Here is a 22,316-nt window from a genome sequence, read left to right as displayed (position 1 = left end):
GAGCAATGAAAGATTGCCATGCATAATCCAGATCTATATGTGTTCGATGAGAGAGGAGATGAATGGCATCACAAACCATGGCTTTAAAATCAACATGCTCCAAATAACTATTATTGATCAGCAGAAATCTTTTGCAAGGCAATTTGTCATTTGGAAAATCATGTAGAGAGAGACTTAACCAAAGAGGTGCATGATCAGAGTGCATGAAGGTATTATCAATCCAAAGTCTACAAGAGAAAGTGTGACAATGCTACGGGTCAACTTGATACCATCTACCCAGACGTGCCTGATAATAAGATTGGGCATTATGCTAAAAAGTATAGCCTGGCATCATGGGCTGCAATTCCTTCCAGAGATCTCAACCAAGCTCATCTGAAGCAAAAAACGAGACCATGCTTGCATTTATGAAGCCAGCATATGAGTGTTGCCTGAGGTATTATCACCTTGTTGTGGAGCATTGTTAAAGTCACCACAAATAAAAGCATAGTGCCTCCCGATGGATAATTTTGCATGGCATCCCAAATGAAGGCTCGATTGTGCAAAGATTGAGGAGCATAGACAGATGCAAATTCAAAATGCCCATCAAAACATTATGTTCAATGTTACTAAATAAGATTATGGGGTCGGATTATTCGTGTCCCACAAAATACAAATTCTGTTTGAGTTGCCATTTGGCCTCGGTGGACAAACCACTTTACCAAAGCTGCAATTTTTGGCAACAAAGAGGCCATACACTGAGGAAATTCCACCACTTCTACCTGTACAAGGTAGTGGTGTCGAATCAAAGCCTGATAGTCCCTTGTAGGGGACCAAGGCAACACATGTACCATCTATTGGCCATAAAAGAGAGGAGAATGATCCAATAAAACTTGTTTGTGCTCCTCATCAGTCATGATTACCTCAAAAAATCCCCTTGCTACATAATGCACTTTTTTGACATAGCAACCACCCAAGGTTCTAGTCAACCAGTTACCAACATCTGCAGTAGCAGGCATGTGTCTTGGAAAGAAAATAATGATAGCATGCTTAGCATAATCTTTGACAGGGTCAAAGATATCATCCACCTCAACCATGATGCCCGTTGTGGGAATCGGGTCTTTCCAACTCTTGCGAGTGTCCTCAAATCCCTCATGCATCACTTCATAAACAAATTGAGCCTCTACAGAGGCATGAAGAGGGTCATCCTCACCCATCACTTGCTTTTCTTTCTTGTTTTGAACCAACCTGTCCTTTTGAAAAGTCTTCTCATATGGACAATCTGTCATTTTATCTGAAGAAGTCCATTTTATCTGAAGAAGTGAAGCACCTGAAACTGAAATATATATAGAGTAGAAAATAGAAGAGAAAAAAGGGATAGAAGGAGCCAAGAGGAAGAAGAGTTTCTGAAGTAAAAAAGGGGACTGCACAGGTTAGGAAAAAAGAAAAGCAAAGATAAAAAGTAGAGGCTGTAGCAGAGCTGAACAGCAAAAAAAAGAAGAAAGCCAAGCCTATAGTAAGGTATAGGATAGGAACAAGAAGTAGGATGAAGATAGAAGTAGAAAATTACAGAGACAACAAGGAATAGAACCAAGAACATAGCTGAGAGAAAAAACACAGAGAGAGGGCAAAAAAACGAGCAGCCAGGGAAGAGAAAATGGAAGGGCTTCTGTACGGCTAACACCAAGCTTGCAAATGGACGCGAGTGAGGGAGCCTATAGGATTGAGCACAAAGTGACGCGACTACCAAGACTACTATACGAAGGGCTATACAACCTGTACAGACAACCGTACGGTCTGTACGGTTGCAGGAGTAGGGTCGCGAATTACAGCAGAGCTGGAAGGGAGGCCGAGGAGGAAGTCGGGAGCCTAGGAAACCCTAGAGATGTTCAGCTTGCCATGGTTGGGGTCTCTCTCTCACCACCTCACCCTCCCCCCCTCCCCCCCCCCCCCCCACACACACACACACATGTATGCACATCCCCTGGGGGATTTTTGTAGATCCCTTGCATGGGGACTATGTATAGGACCTAATTGGTCTTGCTTTAGCTCATCTTTGCTAGTGACCTAGAAAAGTTTGAGACTTGAAGTGTGATTGATTTTTGTATATTTTTTGCATATTACTTGAAAAGGTTTGGCAAATATAAATTTGAGGATGTTATTGCGTCCATTAAGATTATTGGTGCACTCATTCTATATATTGTATGCCATATATGGGCATAGGAATATCGGGGCACCATGATACCCATGGTGGATAAGGCCACAATGGTCAAGATACCACACATGACTAATATGAATTTATTATTATCAATGGTGCCACCCAGCTAGTACCAGTACCGTATACTTGCTTCATAAATGACGTGTATCACCCTTTTCCCAATATGATGATGATGGATTACTGATATGCAAATGCACCATGGCGGGATGGGGTGTGCTGTACCACTACACACCACCCATTTAGCCACTTATCTTTAAGACTACACACTGCCCAATAAGCCACATATCTTTTCGAGGGTTGTGAATGGGGTCTAATAATATATAAGGCTGTAACACCATGTATGAGGGGATTATTTATTATGCCTCCTTATTCACCAATGGAGTTGGAATTTCCTAGTTTTTAAAGTTCATGAGAAAAACATGATTTTCTTGAAGAGAATCCTATTTGTAAGGATAGATCATTAATAATGTCCAAGGACATATAGTACTTAGGCCATTGCGGGTTTCCACAGTAGAGCCTTGGGGTGTCATGTTTGTTAGTAGAAGGTCTTCAAGGGAAGGGAGAGAGTTATCTCTAGGCCCTGTTGCTTTCTGAGTGCTGCATGGAGGACCATCGTCCCTCACATCAAACCTTGGCCTAAGGTCTTCAAAGCAGGCCTCCATCATCTGCCATTGATGGATACAATTCGTAATGAACAATGTGGTCACTACACCACACTTTTAATGAGCAAGGAAGGCATTCATTTTCTCGCCCACAAGTGGAAAATAGAGGAATCCAGCTTGAGTCGATTATATCATGGTCTCCACGGCGACAAAGGCTCATATGCCCGCGACAGAAAATCAGGAGCTCGCCACGATCCAAACATGTTGTTGAGACCTTGTGAGAAGCGTCGCTACGATTATTCTCTGGAATACGAAAGCCAATCTTTCGTCACTATACTCAGGACCTTGGACTGAAGAGGCGCGCTACATTGAACCTATCCAGATGCTATGGACGGCTTCCGGAGATACAGGTAAGAGAAACCATGAATTAGGCCATAACATTCGACGACTGGGACGGAGAAAACTCTCTGGCTTTGCTACGCAGACGAGACTCACTTTTTACTGGTTGTCTAGCTTCTACCGGAGCTCTCGCCTCTACCTCTACCTCTACCTAGAAGCAACCATAACACTAAATAATACATGGAATCGTGTTTCAAGTGCACATCTCTAGCTCCTTATATGCGACGTCCAGTCCCTGGCACTTACATAGGGGTGTCTTGAGTTCTCGCTTCTGGCCCTTACCAACGTACTTTAAGATATCACGTCGATTGGATGGGAGCTCGAAGTTTTTTCTGAACTATCCTACATCTGAGAATCGGGGATGCCCACGCAGGCGGCTCAGTCACATTGTTTGCTTCTCTTATACTCTCATGTGCTATCGTAATGAGCTCTATGCGTAGACATTTCACTGGCATGCTGTTTATTTGGCATGCTGTGAATAAACAGAGATCTATTCATATGCTACGTGCATAGACTCCACGTAGTAGCTCCAGCGTACTGAAATCGTAGGGATACTCTTACTGAAGCCTCAGCAGATTTACTTTGGCTGATTGTCACGTATACATGCCTAGTGGCCACCTTGTTGATTGTCGTTAGTAGAAGTTTCATCATTTACTTGGCACTACGATTCCTTACCACTGTAATATTTAGGACTAGTCTCGTGACACTGCCTTCGTTAAAAAGCATGATATGAGACAAAAAGAAACAATAGCGTTGCATGGTTACACCCCGATTCAGATTTGGGAACCTGGGTGTTTTGGATGGTGGTTGTCTGACTACTGTGTCGTAAATGATAAGGCTGCCTGTGGCTAGCTGCTTTGTGCCTTGCTTGTTGCAAGAGATGGCTGGAGCTGGACATTTCTTGGCACTATAGATGGCTGGCGAGAGGCTTTGGTTGTCGCAGAGGGCCGTTATAGGAGGCGAGGCTGTCTGCGGTGGCTGAGCATAAATCCTGTGCTGGTCGTCCGTCTTAGGCTTGTCGTTGGAGGTCGCTGCAGCCACACTAGATGTTATGGCTCTGGTAGTCAGAAGTCTGTCAGGAATTTGGATTCACAGAGGAAGCTCGAGCCGACCCAAAATTGCATATCTTTAGCATGCAGTCATTGCAACTCACAAGGATATTGCTGGGCTTCAAATCTCAATGCAAGATATTGCCATAATGCAAGTACTTCAAGCCTCTCTCTCTTTCTCCTTCAGTCGAAGATCACAGATCAGAAGAGCAGCGCAACATTTCTTCTTTCCTCAAAGGAGAAAGTAGAATCCAATCCTAGCGCAGAGACTCTCTGTGAGCTTTGGTCTTCCTATATGATGGTGTTCCCCCTTCTCCCTTCCGATCAAGCCAAGGTTCGTCTTTTCGTGGACCTTTGTTTCAGAATCTAGGTTTGCACCTCTCTCGCTCTGGCTCTTGCTATCTCGTGGACATAATCTCACAAACTCTCCCTAACATCAAGATAAGAGTGTGCCACTCACTCTAAACTACCTAGGCTTGTGGGCAACCTATGCTCTGATACCATGTGAAAGATCCAACATATGATTGCCACTAAGCCTAGTGCACACAAGATTAGCAAAAGAACTGAGGATCAAAGCACACTAAATAAGACATGAGAGGGAGATAGCAAATCTATATCTCTTGCAATGTGTTATTTCAACAATACATGATAGGCCTCTTACATAGAGAGTGCCCTTTGAATAGTCAACACAAGTGGGATCCTCTCATCCACATCTCTCCTTGTGGATATCCTCAATCCACATCTCCACATCATGTAGTCCACATCCTAGGGTGGCTACTTTAATTCTTTCCTTATCACATACCTTTGCCCTTTAATCTACATGATCATGGCACATATCTCAACATACACTGTGGATCGATATGCGACTAGGTGTCCTTGCATTTGGACTGCGAAAGCCCGCCAATGATAGGCCTGCATCCAGTTGATGCCAGTTTGGCGATTGACGGGAGTACAGACCCATGGGCTAAGTTCATTGGCCTTGGCTAGTTGCATCACTTCATCCTCCTATGGATAATTGGTGGACTCAGTGAGCGACACCACACCTAGAAGTTGAGGATGGGGTGGGTGGTTAGGGTTTGAAGATTGGAGGGATGGCGAGGGTTAGACCGGTGGGCTAAATGTTGAGGGAGAGGTAAGGCATGGCGAGGACAGGGTGACAACGGTTGGGGTTACAGCAGAGGATGATTTGGAGGGTGTTAGGTGGGAGAGGGATGGTGAGGTCTATGTGCAAAATGAGGTTTTGTGTGTGGAGTTAGTAGAATTGCATTTGAAGTGTTGGGGAACGGTGCATGGGGTGAGGGTATAGGTGGCAAGGTATGGAGACCTCCCTATACATCGAGAACTCTTGTTCTTCTCCGTCTTCCAATATAGATTCCTCTAGGTGGCCAGAGGTATGCAAGTTCTCATTCTTAGCTTGTATGGAAACAATGAGGGCTTGCTCCTATGCAAGGAGATCCTGAAGGGTTTGGATTTGTCGATCGGTGGATCCCTCTTTAAGCCTAGCATTCTTGTCCTCAGCTTGTGCCCTTCATTCTTCTATGGTATGAAGGCTATCTAATAGGTAATTGTTTCCCCAACATGTCGTAAAGCACAAGCATATACAACATCAGATTGCCCAGGACCTCAGTGTGTGTCTTGAGGTCTTCTTTCATTTGCATGCAGAAGTAATTAGCCCAATTGGTAACCTGCAGTGTTGCCAACCTTGCAAGGATGTTTGGCATGATTGATTGATGGTGGTCCATTTGTTTGACTTGGGTCAACCAACCACTGGAGCAGTCGTGCCAATTTTTCCATCTCAGGCTTTGTTATTTCGAAGAAGTGAATTCGACCCTGGCTCTCTTCCTATCATCACTGCAGATCTTGCTGAGGACCTCATGCAGGGATTTCTTATGGGAGTAAGTTTGTCTGCAATGATGAGGAGGCCAAAGGCAGAGGGCACCATAGTGAGGTGGTAGAAGTGGGGGGTGCTTGTTGCATCGCAGAGAATGCCGACGTTGAAGTTTAAGTTGTAGGCGTTGATGAATTCCCTGAGCATCTTCATGTCAAGGTGACATGGTAGACGATCCGCATGAGCTTGAGGCCTATCATAGCTAGGGAGGCTTGTACCTCTAGCTCCTTGAGAGATTGGTACATGGCCACATTGTGGTAGTATAGGATGTAATCATGCCCCTCATACATATACTTTGATGGCACAACCGTTGAGTTGCTAGAGCCATGTTTCCCCTAGCGGTGAGTGTGTCATGGACCTCACGACCTTGTACTCCCCCTGTGTCGGCGGAGCTGGCATACGTTTCTTAGATGATTTCGAGGGGGGGGGTGCAGTTGCTCTAGTTATGCTTGGGAGACCTATTGGGTCGAGATATCCTCTTCAATTTGGAGCTCCTTAGTTGAGATGTTTGATGGCATCCTGATAGTCCTGGAGCGTGTACTTTGGGATTCAGAAGGGCCAGTGGGAAGTGGATTTGGGGGGTGGAGGCCAAGGTCCTGTTTGAATTCAAAGAACTCATTATCAAGATCCATGGGGAAGAAAGAAGGCAAGCAGGTGATAAATGAGTTGGTGGAGTAGGATGAGGTTGAGGACATCCAAAGGGTGGCTGGAAGGCAGTAAGGAAGCAGTAGGGGGCTGTGGGAAATTTGGTAGAATTTTGGTAGAGCTTTGTTGTTTTTTCTAAGGTTACGATCTGGGGGGATAGGGTGCCTTTTTATAGTTTTTGGTATCCCAACAACCAGGGGGATAGAGTAAGGTGATGGGTCAATGGGTTGGGAAGAAGGTGATGGGTCGACGGGTTGGGAGGAAGGCGACAGGTCAACGGGATGGGAGGAAGACAATGAGTCAGTGGGATGGGAGGAAGGCGATGGGTCGGTGGGATGGGAGGAAGGTGACAATCTGTGGGGATATCTGTAAGGCAACAATCCTTGGGAATTGATATAAGGTGATGATCCATGGAAAAATGGCAGACTGGGGGCAAAAGGGAGAAAAGTAAGATGGTGATTACAAGTACAGAAGAAATCAGCGAGATGACTATCAATGGATAACCACAAGTAATGACTATGTTGAGCTGAGGGTGATCAAGGAGCGAAAGTTGAGGCCATGAGGGGATCAACTGCCTACCAACATAGGGTAGGCCATGTGGAATCCACACCTAAGCCTCAATAGCAAAGACTAGTAGCTATAGGCAATGGCAAATGTGAGAGAAAGGATCGCAGCATAGAAGCATGTAAGGCAGGCGTATTTAAATAGGTGGAGTATATAGTAGTTAGAGGGTCAAGAGATGACGGGGTACATCGAGCAATGAGATAATTGGTCAGGGGGTCGGTGCAGCAAACGAGGAGTTTGGGATGTAGTTGGGGATTAGTTTAGGTGATGTAGTTAGATAGTAGCTAGGGGTTACACACACACACGCACGCACGCACACACACACACACACACACACACACACACAGAGTGCAGAGAGAGAAAGGAAAAATATATGTAGAGAGAAATGAGAGGGGGAGGGGGGGGTATGGTTAGTTTGGGGATCGTAGTTAGGGGCAAGGAGAGCGGTTTCAATTTTTAGTAGTGTAGTTAGGGTAGTGGAGTTCTAATGTAGAAAGGGAGTATAATTAGGGAGTAAAAAGGTTTTATTAGGGAATAACTAGGGTTTTGGGGTTTTCTAGGCTAGTTGGGCTTAGTCAGCAAACCTAGGAGAAGGATAGTCAAGGTAGTTAGGAAGTCGGGCTTAGAGAGCATAGTTTGAGAGAGAGGGGTCGAGGGGTTAGAGAGAAAAGTTAGGGGGGAAATTGAGAGCGTAGTTAGGGGAGGGATGGAGAGCATGGTTAGGGGGAATTAGTTAGGGAGTCAATGATTAAGAAAAAATTAGCATGAAATTAAGAATAAATAGGAAAAATAGGGCAAATTGGGATAATAGAAAAAAGCAGGAACAAATAGAGAAAAAGAAGGGGGAAAAGAAAAAATAGGACAACTATGGAAAATAGGAAAAAATAAGGGAAGAATTAAGAAAAATGAGGAAAAATTAGAGAGAACGTAGGAAAAAATTAGGATAACAAAGGGGAAAAGTTGGGAAAGGGTGAGGGTTTGGGGGAAATTAGGAGAAAGAGAGGCAAGAGAGGTAGAGAGAGAGTGGGGACTTTTTTATTTTTTGGAGAGAGAGAAAGAGAGGGGGGAAGGTAGTTTAAAAAGGGAATTCCCAAAGGGGAAATCTAATTTACACAGAAAAAAGTGTCCATGGGCATGTGTGTGTCTCTGCACGTGCGCGTGCATGCATGTGTGCATGTGCACGTGCATGCGCGTGCACGTGCGCACGTGCATGTGTGTGTGTGTGTGTGTGTGTGTGTGTGTGTGTGTGTGTGGGGAAGACAAGACAACTCCTCCTTTTGCATAGTGAAAAGACAAAAGAGTCAAGGTAGAAAGAGAACATTATAGAATTAAGGAAGATTTTGAGTATGTAGGTAAAGCACCTACAAAATTGCATAAAAAGTATATAAGAGCTTTGATAAGAAATGACAATAATGTTATTGCCAATAACATTTTTGAAAAAAAAAAAAAGGAGCTTGGTGAGGTCCTGATAAGTATCTCTTTTATTGAAGAGGAGAGTCTGCAAATCTGCCACCGTCCAACAAGAAAACATGGCAAGAACTAGCTTAACTTTAATTGGGAAGACAAGTGTCATAAACACCCCTCCCTTGTTATTAGGGTCACAATAAAATAGTGGCTTAAACAAAGACTTAAACAGCTCAATGTGGACTTTAAAGGTGTAAAAAGGAGCCTAGAGAGAATTTGAAAAAAAGGAAAAAGGATTTAAAATTTTAGTTTTAAAAAATTAATTAAAATAATTGGGGAAAGTCAAGTGAAATTAGGGGAAATTATGGGGAAGGAAGAGGCAAAAATAGAGAAGAAAATTGGTTAAAGATGCGAGGGCAGGAAGGGGGGGTGAGAGAGAAAATTTTATAGCTTTAAGAAAGAAATTGAAAAAATTTAGGAATCGGGAAAAATTAGGGAGTGTTTATGAGATAGAAGGAAAAAGAATTAGAAAAAATAGGAAAAGGGAAAATTAAGAAATTAAGAGGATGCAATAGAAAAAGGGGAGTAGTAACGGTGTGTGTGTTTGTGTGTGTACCCACCTTTGCCCCAATAGGATACAACACACTAGGTGAGACAGTAGGTCATCACCTAGTGTGATGACCTACTATCTACCCCAAAAGGACTAGTAATTATTTAGAAGTGTCAAATAAGCAGTGGAAAAAGAGTAAGAGAAGTGCTTGAGACATGCGAATTTGGAGCAATGGGAGCTATTGGTTTTGCAAGTCACCAAGGAAAAAAAGAGTTTATATGATAGCCATAACATGGATGGATTTGGGGTGGAAGACTTCTTAGAAAGAAGAAAAAACCAAAAGAAAGGGAAAATTGCTTCAGCAAGCAATGAAGTGAGTCAAAAGGCAATGCCATGATGACTTAAATGTAATAAGTGCACCATCCAAAGATGCTTAGGATGAGGGAGAAGGAGCTCGAAGATGGTTGTTCATAGCTTCTGATTGGAGTGAAACATCCTTTTGAAAGGAAAAAGAACACAAGTTAGAAAAAGGAGTCAAGAAGCCAAAAAAGGCCTTAATGACTTAAGTGTACTATGTGCTATGATTCAAAGTTGCAAGGGAAAGGACATGTGTGTGGAAGACAAGACAACAACCCCTTTTGCATAGTGAAAAGACAAAAGAGTCAGGGTAAAAGAGAGAAAGGATACAAAAGAGTCAGGGTAAAGGATAGGGTCATAAAAACTTTAATTGGAAAGACAGGTGTCATAAAAACCCCTCCCTTGTTAACAGGGTAACAATAAAATAGTGTCTTCAACACAAACTTAAACAACTCGATGTGGACTTTAAAGGTGTAAAAAAAGGAGCCTAGAGAAAATTAGAAAAAAAGGAAAATGAATTTTAAAAGTTAGTTTTAAAAAATTAATAAAAATAATTGGGGGAAAATCAAGAGAAAGTAGGGGAAATTATGGGGAAGGAAGAGGAAAAAATAGAGAAGAAATTTGATTAAAGATGAGGGGGTGGGAGGGGGGGGGGGCGAAAGAGAAAATTTTAGAGCTTTAAGAAAGAAATTGAAAAAAACTAGGAGGAATCAGAAAAAATTAGGGAGTGTTTATGAGATAGAAGGAAAAAGAATTAGAAAAAATAGGAAAAGGGAAAATTAAGAAATTAAGTGGATGCAAAAGAAAAAAGGGAATAGTAATTGTGTGTGCATGTGCGTGTGCTTGTGTGTGCGTGTATGGGTGGGTGAGTGGGGGTGTGTGTGTGTGTGTGTGTGTGTGTGTGTGTGTACACATGCATGCGTGCATGTGTGTGTGTGTGCATGTCCGTGTGCATGTGCGTGTGCATGTGCCTATGCCTATGCATGTGCCTGTGTGTGTCATGTGTGTGCATGGGTGGGTGGGTGGGTGGGTGCATGTGCATGTGCATGTGCATGTGTGTGTGTGTGTGTGTGTGTGTGTGTGTGTGTGTGTGTGTGTGTGTGTGTGTGTGTGTAGAAGACATTACAACACCCCTTTCCATAGTGAAGAGAAGACAATTTAAAGTTTGATGACAAACTTTAAAATAAATAGGAAATCCACTATGAATGAAGTAGCATCACTAGAGGGTGAACATTTGTTTATGAACAAAGGAGAGGTGAGATAAGTCGTTGGTAGCATCATTTATATTGAAGAGGGGAATATGCCTACCTACCACCATCCAACAAGGAAAACATGATGAGGACCAATTAGACCTCAGTTGGGAAGACAGGTGTCATAAACACCCCTCCCTTGTTATTGGGATCACAACAACACTGCTCACACTACCAACTTATAAAGCTAAATTTAGAAATTATGCTTTAAGTGTAAAATGAATTGGGGTGTGTTGAAGGGACGGTGAAAAAAAGGTTATGTAACGAAGAAAATGCTTAGTGCATTTGGGATGAGAGTATAGAAGGAGAAAGGGTAGAGAAGGGGGGGAGGGGAACTTTAAAATTAGAGCATTAAATGTAACATTAAGACTTGGAGCATAAGGAGGGAGAAATTATAAGAAAGAGGAGGGGAAGACTTGAAGGTTTTAGATCTAATGAATAGTTGAAGAAGGTAAGGTTCGGGGGTTAGGTTTGAGATAAATTAATGGAAGAGAATTTTTTAACATTTTGAGAGGTTGAAAAATAGAGAGGTTTGAACTAAGAGTAGTAAGGAAAAAATATCAGGAAAATAAGGGGAAAATAAGTATAGGAGGTTGAAAAAAAAGGGGGGGTGAGCTATATTAAAGTATATGAATTTGGTTTAGATGGGAAAGGGACTATATATGTAAAGAGAAGGGGGAGGGAGGGAAAAAGAGAAAGCAATAAGAAAGGTAAATAAAGAGAAGAGGGAAAAATAAGTGAAAGCAGGGGGATGGATAAAGGAGGTAGGGAAAAAGAGAATAGGTATATAGAGAAGGGGGAGGGGAGTGAGACCTTAGTAATGAAGTTTAGTTAATATGTGAAAATTTGAAAGTTAAAAATATATATAAAGAATGGAGTGGAAAAATGAAAGGACAAGGGCTTTTGTTCAATGAGGCTAAGTGAGGGGTGGGGGAGGGGATTCAGTGAATGAAAGTGAGAGAAGAGAAATGAAAATAAAAATTAAAAGGGGGGAAGGGAGAAACCACGTGTAGAAAAGTGGAGAAGTGAAGAAGCACAAAAGAGACCTGTGAGTCCATGCTTTATGCGAGAAGATTGGACGATGTGGCATGCTACTCAGAGCTCTACATTGAAGTGTACAAGAGTCGTGATGTTGAGGAGACTTCTGCTACACTTGGTAACATTGTCCATGCTAAAAAAGAGGTAGCTGCAATTGGGTACGTGCTGTAGTAGGGGCAGAGACCAACCACCACCAGTTTGGAGCAAACGTGCACATATGAGAGACCGCTGATGTTGCACAAAGTAATCAAGGCTTTGGACAGTTGGACGGCGTTCGATAGATAGCAAGGATTCAAGTTTCAAGAAGTCGATGGGAAGCAGATGGGCAGCGAATCAATGAGGAAGGTGGATGATTGGCGGCACAGTGAGGACAACAGGTGACGGGAGACCTTGGAGTAATGAGGTTTTGAGAAGGGGCGAGCACCATTAAATAGGCGGTGATAGGCAGTCCGAGCTTTAAAGAGGAATGGTTCAGGGAGTAGGGAAGAGGAATAGTCGATAGTGAGGCAAATTAGTTAAGAGGGGAGGGGGGGTTGGTTTGTTGGGTTTGGTAGAGTTGGGTAGGGAGAGTTAATTAAAAAGCGAAAAAATGAGAGAAAAGGAACAATTGGCTTTAAAAACCCCAAAAAAATTAGGAATAATTTTTTTTTAAAGGAATAAGAGAAAATTCAAGGGGAGTTTGAAACAATAGAAAAAAATTAGAGAAAATAATTTAAAATAAAGCTTCAAGAAAATAAAGAAGATATTAAGGAAAATAACGAAAACTTAGGGAGGTTTTAAGGAATAAATAAGAAAAGATTTAGGAATACTTAGAAACGAAAGTTAAGGAGAAATTTAGGACTAATCTAGGAAAAATAGTGAGAAAGTAGGAGATAATTTGGGGAAATTACAAATTAAGACGAAATAGGGTGAATTAGGAATTGAGGAAAAAAGGAAAGGTAGGAAAAATAAAGAAAAGATTAGGGGAAAATAGGAGAGATACAGAGAAATTAGAAACAATTTAGCAAAATTTAGGAGAAATAGGAAGAAACAGGAAATAATTAGGGAGAATTTTGAGATTGGGAAAGGAAAGTTAGGGAAAGTCAAGGGAGAATGGGAAAAATATAAAAAGTTAGGAGAGAATTAGTCAAAATTAAGAAATAATTAGTGCTAGAGTGGGGTAAACTAAGAGGTTTTAAGGGGATTTAGGTTTTGGGGAAAATTTAGGAGAAAGAGAGGGGAGAGAAGGGTAAAGAGAGAGTGAGGGAAATTTTCTAGAGAGGGAGAAAGGGGGAAAGGCAAATTTAAAGGAATTTCAAAGGAATATAAAGGGCAGAAAAAATGATTAGTGTGGTCAAGAGGAAAAAAGAAAATGTGTACATGTGTGTGTGTGTGTGTGTGTGTGTGTGTGTGTGTGTGTGTGTGTGTGTGTGAGAGAGAGAGGGAGAGACCCACCGTATCGAAGGTGATCACCATCAGACTATAATAGAGGGGTTGTAGACATCCCCATAATGGGGTCGTGTCTACCACAATCCAAGCAAATAACTATCAAGAATCATAGGTAAAGATGCAAATATTACCTATTGTTCTAGCCACGAAACATTTTAGTATCTATCAAAGCTCTAGGAAATTTGTTTTTCTCTAGAAATTCTTTTAGTTGAATTAGGCTACTTTGGAAACCCATTATTGACCATTGTTTGGACTAGGTGCCATATTGCCTCCCTTGTTTTACTGATGTCACCTACAAAGATATGGCCCTAAGTGGAAAATTTTGGGATAGTATGACTTTGTATGATTTCCCAATTCGTTAGTTACACTCATGATGAATAAGTTTGAGCACTTTGAAGGGTACATCCATTAAACTTGCTCAATATGAAATTTCCATTATCCTCAAGTTTTAAATGTAAATGCATGAAATTAGAGCAGATGACTTTCATCCCTCCATCTATTTCATTTAACTTGACTATGCATTTTTTTATTTCTACTAGTTGTAAAGGATAAATCCAATGTGGATTGGAATCGCTTCTTATGATGTTTGGATGAACAACAATTGTTATTAAAGGATTATTGATGGCCGAGAGGTCATCGATATATTTCAAGGAATATTTGAATTAAAAAAGAATATGCTTTCTTCCTAACCTCGTCAACCTCAAAATCAAGAATGAATTTTTTGATAGTAGGACTTCATCTTAGGGTCCAAGATTTAATTTGTTCTAATAACAATGTATAAACATTCATAATCATCCTGCACAATCTTGTTTATAGGCATTGATGTACATTAGTAATCCATCTATGCAAGCCCTTTTGAGGTTTAACATTTGATATTAGAAATGGTAAATCCAAGCAACCATGAGACAATTCTTGTGATAAAGTATTCATGTACCCAATTACCATATCCTAAATATATATATGATGGAATCCCACTTTCCATTAGTTATGCATGGTAAAAAGTCAAAACCACTGAATCTTTTAAGGGTCTCTAAACTAATCACATTGATGCCCTCAAACATTGGTGTATTGTTGCATTGTGAGGCCTTCAAATGAGTAATTTGGATTACAACCAATTTAACTAGTCCATGATTTTTTATCCATTCATCATATTTTTATAAATGGAACTTTTTGAATATTTGCCGATTTCTCTTCGCATAAAGAAATGAAATGGCGTTTAGTATTCAAATTTTGAGAGACGTTCACATGACATTCATGATGTCCTCTCAAATTAAATTAAGACATTTTTAAGCAGGGCCCATCTTGCAAGGTTGACAAGGGATGTGGTTTAATCCTCTACTTAATTCTATCTACAATACCCTATTATGAATGATTTTTGTATTAAGTGTCTATACATGATACCTATCCCCATTATTAAAATATATTAAAACTAGAAACAGTTTGAAACTCTTGAAGTGCTCACAATCACATTGATCAAGAACATTTATCCATGAAAATTATGTGTGAACATCTTCGTGCTATTAAGAATAAGAGAGCTAATGGTGAGCTTTATTAAAAGGTGGTGCAAAGATATTACCATGACACCTTCTTGTGTGGCATCAAGATTTCAAGTAATTATGGCAAATTGTTGCTAGTTATTCAGTAAGCACATGGGGCACCCAAAATGGGGTTGAGTGTGAGAAATGATGATCCCATTGGCACACCACATTTCCTCGATCATGGATAGGATTAGTGTGAAGCTTCTTTTTTAGGAACTCTACTCACCTCTCATTATTATAAAGGTCCTTGGTTGCCAACCACAATATCTTGGCTACCATGCAAAACATTGCTTGTTAGTGATGGTTGTGTAGAGGAGGTGTGGAAACTTACTTTGGATAAAAATGGATGGCATTGTAAACACTAGAGGTCATCCTACCTTAAAAGCATTATTTTTCATATCAAGGGTAAAATTCATGCCCTACTTTACAAGATACAAGTACATAGCTTCACCCAACATCATGCAATACTATGCATGCCTCAAGTCTTGCTTAGATTTAATGACTTAGTTGTGTTTACTTTTTGCAAAGTTCATGGTGAACACATAGGTCAAACTATCAATCTGTTAAGACCTATTGATTGACTCTCAAGGAAATTTTTTCAATCAAACCTTGAATACCTCCTATGAACCCTCTAGACTATCAAACAAGTGACACATCAACAACTCTCATTCAAAAGAGTCCAAAAGGAAATGGTCTCAACTAGTTGACCCAACAACTCCTAATAATCCTAGTTCAGCACAAGCTATCCCATGTCATTCAATATTAGGTTGACCCAAGACTATTTAACTTTTCTTCATTCATATCTACTGAAATAATATATGTATTCAATAAAAATGCCATTAGTACATGCATTTTTCAAATTCCATTATGTGCCACTTTTTAAAAAACAAAATGATTGTGGAGAGAGGATATCCCAAAGGAATACCTCTACTCAAAAAAGAAAAAAAATTTGTTTTTCTAGTCTTGAAATAGTGGCAAATAAATCTAGCTATCATTTCACCCTTTACAAAGATTTGAAAACAAAGATGAGGATGAGTGTGTCATAAACTTCATCAAAGGATGCTTTTGGAAAATTTCTGAAATGAGATATTTTGGACATTCATATGGCCTCTTGTTAATTATCAATAGGTTATCAATGTGGCAATGGTAGACTATTAAAGCAACTTGGGTGTTCATATAGCAACTAGGAAGTTAAATGGCTTGAAATTGCACATTTATAAATCTTTATGATTAACCATCATCTTGTTATACGAACCATGGCCTCTTAAATTGCATTACATCTTTTTTCTTTAAAATTCCAATATAAATGCAATATACAAAATTTTCTTTCTAATGCTTTATGAAAGTAAATATGTTGAGATGATAAATCAATAGCAATTATAGTAACAAATATGTTAAGTTTCGAACACATATAATTGAACATGGACTTTCTTACTTGTTTTCTGTACTAGCTCTTAGGTCCAAGTGCACTTACTATCATTGAACTGGTTGTTGGTATTTATTCTTACTAAATTTACAATCAAGAAGACAAAAAAGCAAGCCAAACAAATAGAAGCACAATGGAGAGAATTCAAAAGAAACTCCATTATTCCTCAAAATTTACCTAAATGTGCATTACATTTGAAATGAGCTAGATGAAGGTGATTTTAAATTTAAACCTTAGACTTGAAAGTAATTTACTCCCTCCAAAATAAAAAGCACAAAATTCATGTGTGTACAATAATATTATTTAAAAGTAATACCACTTATAAAAAATTTTGAGAAAGAATAAATATGTTTTTTTCTACTTTATCTTGAACATGTGGAGCCATACTACATGAGTGATTGGCTACACATGAAAGGAGCCTCCTACAGTATTCTTGTCAAATTCTAAACAAGAGGCAATCCCAATTTTTCTTTTTAAACATAGGAATTGAATGTGACAGTCAAATAAGAGAGCACGAATGCTCATCTGCACTACCATTTTGGCATATCAGTGTTACAAGGCACGAAAGCGAGAAATCATAGAGGCTATGAGAACATGGGATATCAACAAATGAGGAAGGAAAATGCATAATAGTATGGAAATTTTTGACTGGCCAGTAGAAAATCACAAAAGCTTCAAAGGGCCTTCTATAACCTGCCTATAAGTCAGTGCCACTTAAAATCTCATCCTTCAAAGTGGATCCCAAAAAGAAATGTACTCCTCTAGTATGATAGGCAGTGAGGCAGGAGTTGGCTACATAAGCAGGCTGGGATTGATACAATGGCAGCACAGCAAGATGTACTTAGCGCTAGTACACCACAAAATCCAGTCATAAACAATGATAAGCTAGTAGTACTGTTGATATGCACCAAACATAGGGTGAAACACCACCCTATGTTTGACATAGGAATTGAATGTGACAGTCAAATAAGAGAGCACGAATGCTCATCTGCACTACCATTTTGGCATATCAGTGTTACAAGGCACGAAAGCGAGAAATCATAGAGGCTATGAGAACATGGGATATCAACAAATGAGGAAGGAAAATGCATAATAGTATGGAAATTTTTGACTGGCCAGTAGAAAATCACAAAAGCTTCAAAGGGCCTTCTGTTATTTTTAAAGAACACAACTGACAATACTATTGAGAAAGAATATACATGTCCTTTTCTCCTTGCTCTTGAACATGTGGATTCATACTATATGAGTGATTGGCTATAACGTGGATACATATTGTACAAGTCACTAGCTTCCATGTGCATTCCATATAGTTTCCAAAAATTGAGACAATTTCAAATTTCATTGGGTACCATATGCATTCCATATAGTATCCAAAAAGTGAAGACAAATTACCATATGCATTCCATATAGTATCCAAAAAGTGAAGACAAATGCAAAGTTCATGAATGAAAGGCTACATAGCAAGTTCTAATTTGGTGCCATTTTATTGGTTGTTAATACATACGAGATTTATTGAGAATATAAGTTTATTTATAAGTATTTGGTATGTATTCTATCAATACTTTAGTCCTGAGATAAGATTAAAGATATCCCATAAAAAATGGGTAATAATGCACTTTTCTAAAACAAAAAAAGAGTGTGCACAAAATACTAATTTAAACTATGTTGGGGCACATTTTAATAACTTGTGGGGTATTTTAATAAATGGAGTCTCTGAAACCAAACGTATATTATAAAACCCAAGAAACATTTAAAAAGACAAAAAGGCCTTTGGAGGCATAACATGAGAGAGAATAAATTCTCACTTTATTGAAAATTCAAATTTAAAAAGAAACTATTCTATCATCAGTACCCATCAACCAAGAAGTACAAAAAGAATATTGCATCCACAAACGTCTTCATAAATATATGATGAGGTACCATGGGTGCAATTAAGCTTATCCTAGTTGAACAATACTAGAAGTAGGAGACCTAGGTTTACCTAAACACGAGACATGTGATATGTAACACAGAGAGGTCAATGAAAAGGGAAAAGGAGATGTGCAATTATGATTATAATGACTTTAGATCATTAACGCCGATTTGATAAATCAAAGTTTCTACTGAACATTGAATTACACTTCACCATCTATCATAGTTCATTTTCTCTTTTTGTTACTTTTTTAGATCTTGTATAAAATTAAATCTATAAATCACCATTATGAAGCTTTCTAGTATAGACAATATCAATGGTCTTTGAAATAAACAAAAAAGTTATGTGAGAACTTCGGTTGATTGGCATATGCCAATTGCATCAACTTGCTCCATTTAAATTACCTTTCAAAAGTATATGCACCCACACTACTTGGCATCAACGTGGGCATAAGTGGGCTTTCATTCAACGAACAAATTTATCAAGAATTTTTTAGAAGCTCCCAACTACCCACAAGAAAGTACAACATAAGGATGAATGAACCCTTCTTCCTTTATTATTATTTTCATTGAATCTTCATGATGTATAGCTTTTTTCACTTGCATGCATGATTCTTTCATCATTTCAACCTTCGAGAAAGTGGCTTTTTATGTCCTCCATTTGACTTGTTATGGCAGAGCGATTGCTTTTGTGTGTAACTTTTGTCTAACGGTTAAACATTTGTAAAACTCGTGTAGCTCTTTTGTGTGTAACTCTTGTATGATAGTTCAACATTTGTGAACTGAAGGCAGTTTGAGAGCAATTAATTGAAGTTATTATGATATGATTTACATATGACATTATGATAAGTTTTATATTTTTAAGTTAAGGGTGTTTAAAATCCAACCTAGGCGATATATCATGTTCCAAAATGTATAGACAAGACAAGTCAAACTTTTACTAAGAAGAATAAAAAGAAGATGAAGAAAAGAAAAAAGTAACTAAAGGGTTGCGAAACGTTTTTTAAGAAGGCAGTGAGTGATCTAGTGAGTTAGAAGTAACATGTACACACCCTTTCCAAAATTTCCATGACCTTGCAAGTCTTGTCCATTTTGAGATGGGTGTAGATTGTATGTTTAATTTTTCCATTGTGGATGGAATGGAGATGAATGAGAAACATGGACGTCCATCATAAAGGCACTACCCCTGCAAGGGGCCTAGGGAGCCTAAAAGATTCTAAGGCACACTATGCCATGTCTCATGCCCATGATTATATTCCTTTTGTTCCTCCAAAAATGAAGGACAATAGGTGCCCACAATGTTGGGAAATTTGCATTAGTATTAATTGAGGAGAGCTAGGTAGCAAATTAACCTAAGCTTTCATGAAAAATTAATTTGATGGATCAATTAAGCTAAGCCGAAATATCGCGATCGAGAAGGTTCATAGGTTGTCGACATGGAGTTCTAGAATGCCCAGTTCTGGAAACTTCTGCAACTGCTGTCCTGAGGTAGTTTAAGATGGGGAGGGAGGTTGAGAGAGGGAGAGTTGAGGGAGAGAGGGGCGAGGCACGGTTGAGTGTAGGGGAGCGGCTAAGTGGAGGAGTAGTAGGGAGAGGAGGCAGCGAAGATGAGGAGGGAGAAGATAAGGAGGGAGAAGAGGCGAAGGGCAAGGAGAGGAGCGAAGAAGATGAAGAAGAGGAACAGGGAGAGGAGCGAGGATGGAGATGGCAAATAGTACATGTTTGAGAGATAAAAAGCTCTCGATTCAAAAAACAAGATAGAGTTCGCTTAAAGATTTCGATGGAGCTCCAAGCAATCTTTTCATTGAGACGCTACATGGATGGAAGAGTGAGAGGGAGTGGATGGATATGAGCTAGGGTAGAGGGAGTGGAGAGGCAAGGAGCCGAGGCAGAAGGTGAAAGCAACGAGGGCAAAGGCCAAGGGGAGACGGGTTGCGATGCAAACGACGAACGCAAAGGGAGGGGGAGACAGATACATTAATCTTAGCTTAGGTAGCGTAGCTTCATTTAGATTAATTAAGTTAACAACCTAATAGCATAAGTTGATTGACATTAAGGGGGAAGGCTAATTAATAGAATTTATTAGGGAAGAGTGAATAATAGGGAGAAAGGAAGGCTAAATGTAGCTTGCATTATCATGCATGGTTACATGCTTGAAACTATGAAATTTCATATTCAATCAACAACTGAAAACATATGAGTTGAAAATCTATCAACAAAAGACTCAAGTGCATCCTACGTATGCTCTCTATCACAAGTTGCAAAAAATCCACATAAAGCTACCTATAAATCCAAGTTACTGTACTTATTGTGGAAAGCCCTTACACACATGTAGTACAAATAACTACATGCATACAAGTTACTTTTTGAGGAAAGCCCTTATAAACCTGTAATACGTCATATCTCTAATCCGGCCTAGAGAAATAAATTGGGATAGTTCCGACTCATTTAGATAGTTCAAAGGTGGTGATTGGCTCCACTATGTTCGTATGTTCCCCTTGATAGTGAAAAATAAAAAATTCAATTATTAGCTCCCTCCTGAGTTCACGAATTGATGAGATAAGTACCAAAGTAAATTCATGCAAAAAATAAAGCTAAGTGCCTGTCATGTCGCTTTTCGCAGCCCAAAATTTTATCTCGCTTCTTTTGAATCTCCCTCAGTTGATTGATCTACTAATGAACCTTCTGCCCTTGCCTCCCTCGCTCCGTCATCCCTCTACTAATCATTTGACATTTCTTGGACTCCTCTGCTAATAGTTCCCTCTATCACTCCCTCTCTCTCCCTAATCCCTTCCTCGTCACTCCCACTCCCTCTCTCTCCATTTCCTTATCCCTCCCTCTGTTGCTCCCTATCTTTCCCTTCCTGGTCATTCCTCTCCTGACCGAATGGATTTGCCATGGAAGAAAACCCAAAGACGTGAACAACTTCCTTCGGGTGCAATTAGCGCAAGACTCAACGACTACACAATCAAAGGCACGATGCTAGTAAAGTGTGCTTCAATATTAATTCCTATTTGCAGATTGAGGAAACCCCAATGACACCTCTTCTCAAAACTGATTCTTGGTGTCCTACTGCTGCTCAACAAACGCTGCACTCTTCACCCATTGCTAGTGTCTCACTCTAAAATGGACCATGGTGAAACTCCCTGTTGTCTGATGAACAACATCTAGGAAACTAGCACAGAGTGATTGATGCTGCTCAGCCATGGACAACGTCACGTAACAAATGGCAAAAATCGAGAGCAAGGTCAAGGAGGGAGGGAGAGAGAGAGAGAGAGTTTGAGAGAGAATCGATAAAAAGTGAGGGAGAAGAAGGGAGAAACGGAGAGAGAGAGAGAGAGAGAGAGAGAGAGAGTTTATTAAAGTCTTCGAAAAATCGATGGGTCTATGAGACTCTGAAAAACCTGATACAATGAGCTATGGTAGTGGAGCTACTAAACAAGCATCCACACCAATGCAAAATGTAAAAAAAATGCAAAATGACAGTACTAAGTCATAAGTACAACATAGTCATATCCCGACTATAAATATATATATATATATATATATATATATATAAATCTCAACATCATCATCATCATCATCGTCAACAACAAGACATCGGGATGGATGAGGCTATTAAAGTGGAGGCATGAGGTCAGCAATAGAACGCTGTCGCTCCCTCAAAAGTGCAGTCTTGATACATCTCTTAGTCGTAGCTCTACATCTAACCAAGGCCACTGTGACCCCCGTCGATCGAGCTCCAACCCTAAACAAGGAGGGGATGTCCCCAAGTATGATCTGTGAGTCAACCCTCTGTCTGAGCTACGGGTCACAGGCTCCGAGTCACAGTCATGTCGAGGTCTCGCCTCGAGGGAGTCTATGTGATCTGGCTGAAAGAACTTCGTGATAGAGCTCTGAGAGGTATCAGTCGAGAGAGAAGGCTGCTCCTATCTCTGTGCTCAAAGTCTCCTATCGCAATGTCTGAGCATCTCATGAATGAAACCAACCAACCATCGCTGGTCTGAGTAAAAGAGGACATGGGCCAACATCCCATAACCATCTCTGAAGAGGTAGTAGAAATGCCCTCGGAT

The sequence above is a fragment of the Dipteris shenzhenensis genome, chromosome 27 (genome assembly GCF_047967505.1).
Source record: "Dipteris shenzhenensis isolate YYH24624 ecotype China chromosome 27, Dip_SZ_1.0, whole genome shotgun sequence".
In the NCBI taxonomy this organism is placed as follows: Eukaryota; Viridiplantae; Streptophyta; class Polypodiopsida; order Gleicheniales; family Dipteridaceae; genus Dipteris; species Dipteris shenzhenensis.
This window is presented reverse-complemented; position numbering follows the sequence as displayed.